This window comes from Protomyctophum bolini (assembly GCF_963924005.1).
Source record: "Protomyctophum bolini genome assembly, chromosome: 14".
In the NCBI taxonomy this organism is placed as follows: domain Eukaryota; kingdom Metazoa; phylum Chordata; class Actinopteri; order Myctophiformes; family Myctophidae; genus Protomyctophum; species Protomyctophum bolini.
In genome coordinates, this window is record NC_137875.1 from 1,218,739 (window position 1) to 1,221,238 (window position 2,500).

General features: G+C 46.8%; 1 protein-coding gene across 1 annotated transcript in view; it reads left to right on the top strand.

Moving 5' to 3' along the window:
- Nucleotides 1–2,500, top strand: part of LOC308328311 (uncharacterized protein) — a gene marked incomplete at its 3' end in the record, with an annotated part of 18,550 nt that overhangs the window by 14,141 nt on the left and 1,909 nt on the right. The window lies entirely within an intron of this gene.

Consider the following 2,500-nt stretch of genomic DNA (forward strand, 5'->3'; position numbering starts at 1 on the left):
GAGGAGAGGAGAGGAGAGGAGAGGAGAGGAGAGGAGAGGAGAGAGGAGAGAGCGAGAGGAGAGGAGAGGAGAAGGAGAGGAAGAGAGGAGAGGACAGGAGGTATAAGGACAGGACAGGACAGGACAGGACAGGACAGGAGAGGAGAGGAGAGGAGAGAGAGGAGAGGAGATGAGAGGAGAGGAGAGGAGAGGACAGGAGAGGAGAGGAGAGGAGAGGAGAGGAGAGGAGAGGAGCAGGAGAGGAGAGGAGAGGAGGTATAAAGTGCTCCCTCAGGTCTCTTCAGTGTCGGCTCTTCTTCCACACCTCCTGCTAACGCAGCGCTCCTCCTGACTCCTCCCCACTGCCCCGCCCCCTCCCCGAGGACCACTTGCCTCCTCATTACCCCCCCCCCCCCCACGCACACACACACACACACACACCACACACACACACACACACACACACACACACACAGTCTCCTCTCGCTCTCTAATTGAGGTCAGATCAGTTCCAGTGACTTCTGATCTGTTGGATCCTCATCCGTCTCCTCATTGTGGACGCCGTCGTAACGGCTGATTTTTCACTTGCAGAAGATCTACAAGCTCACAACGCATCGCGCTGCGACGCGTTGTGAGCTTGTAGATCGGCTATTTTCAGCATGCAACCAAGTGTAAAAATGACTTATACTGGATCTTCTTGTCCACTATTGTCCCTTCCTAACATTTTAGTCTAGTTTTTATTCGTTGACGAAATTGTCAATATATTTAGTCCATAGTTTTAGTCATATAGCTTAGTTCTTATTTAGTTTCCATTTAGTCGTGGAAAAAGGTAGTCGACTGATGCTTTTTCACATAGTTTTAGTCGACGAAAACAACACGACCTCAGATTGATCGGAGATTGATCAAAAGGACGGAGATTTATTGATATCATAACCGATCGCATCGCTCCCCAATGCCAAATCCAAAATGTTCCCTCCCACATTTTAGCCGACGAGATCGAACATCTTAAAACGTGAATAACTCTAATAGCTCTAATTCTAAGAAAAGATAATGTCAGACGGCCCGTCGCGGTCCCGTCACTATAGTCACGTTATAATTAACCAGTAAGACGCGCAGACGCGGGAAGCGAACGCAGCTCGTACATATTTTGGGTTTTGGACCTATAGCTGCTTTGGGGACTCCTTATATGGTTATGGCTGAGTCATGGTGACGTAATCACTCAGCTCCATATATGGGCACAAAAGCGGGACAGACAGACAGACACACAGACAGACACACAGACAGACATGATCTGCTAGGTCTCATAGTAAGTGCTCACTGGGTTCGCAATCACTGCGTTCGCAATCATACCTCCCCTTGTTGTTGTCGATCGCATCGAGAGTGTTTCTGGCTACATTTAGCTACTTCAGCCACATGCGGGACAACATCCGTTCCGTCGCTATAAAGGTGCTCCGCTAGCTATAAATCGCAGGGCGCTCCGATTGAATGGACTAAATCACCCCCGGGCGTTTAGGGGTGTTAACTATAGAGCACACACGTCCCAATCAGGTATATAAGGATGGCTGCGTGGCTTTGCAGTGGCTGTGCTCTGCTGTGTTCTGCCTTGAAATCTAGAGAGCTGCGAAATATCCACGGAAAATCCACAAAACTTGCATTTTGCTGCGGGCGGAGCGGCGGGCGGGCGGGCGGGCGAGTCACCCCCAATGATATTCTATAAATGCACATTTATTCTATAAATGCACCATTTGGCACAGTTTTCTTTTGTACAGCAGGTACAAATCTCCGACACTGCCTTAATAATCAACCTTGGTACAGAAGAGGACACCAATAATAACACACAGCAGGATGGTTTGTGTAATAATAATAGCCTTTATGGAGCTCAGGTCACTTTAGACACACTTACAGTATAAAAGAAGATATAAAAATACAGTATATAAAGTCGTCACAATGGTTTCGTCAAAGGCATTCGGTTGGTCAGTCCGGTGATCTACTCCGGTGATGACATCACTATCGTCATCAGACATAAGTATCTCCTGATCGGTGCGTTCGGAGAGAGTCCAAAGGGAAGTAGTAGGTAGGCCTACGCACATCTACAAAAAATAAAAAATAAATCTACAGCTGCTGGACAGAAATACGTATACAATGAAAAAGGAAGGCAGTCAGTCCGCTCGCTGTGTCTCAGCTCCCAGGGAAACTTCATTGAAACATAAGGGTTATAAGGATAAGAACGTTACGAGGAAACCTGTTGTTAACCTGATGTTCTATTTAAGCAATATTACACGAGAGGGTGTGGGTTAACGTGATTATTGCCAAGACAGTGATGCGGTCAGGAACGAGACGAAGTCGAGTTCCGCGCAAGCATCACTGAAGTGGCAATAATCACGTTAAACCACACCCTCGAGTGTAATATTGCAATTCTACAACAGTTAAAACTAAGAAATTCGCAGAAAAAATATATATTTCTAATGACAGATGTAGTCACTACGACCACAAATGTCCCAATAAACTAGCTAGCCTAGCC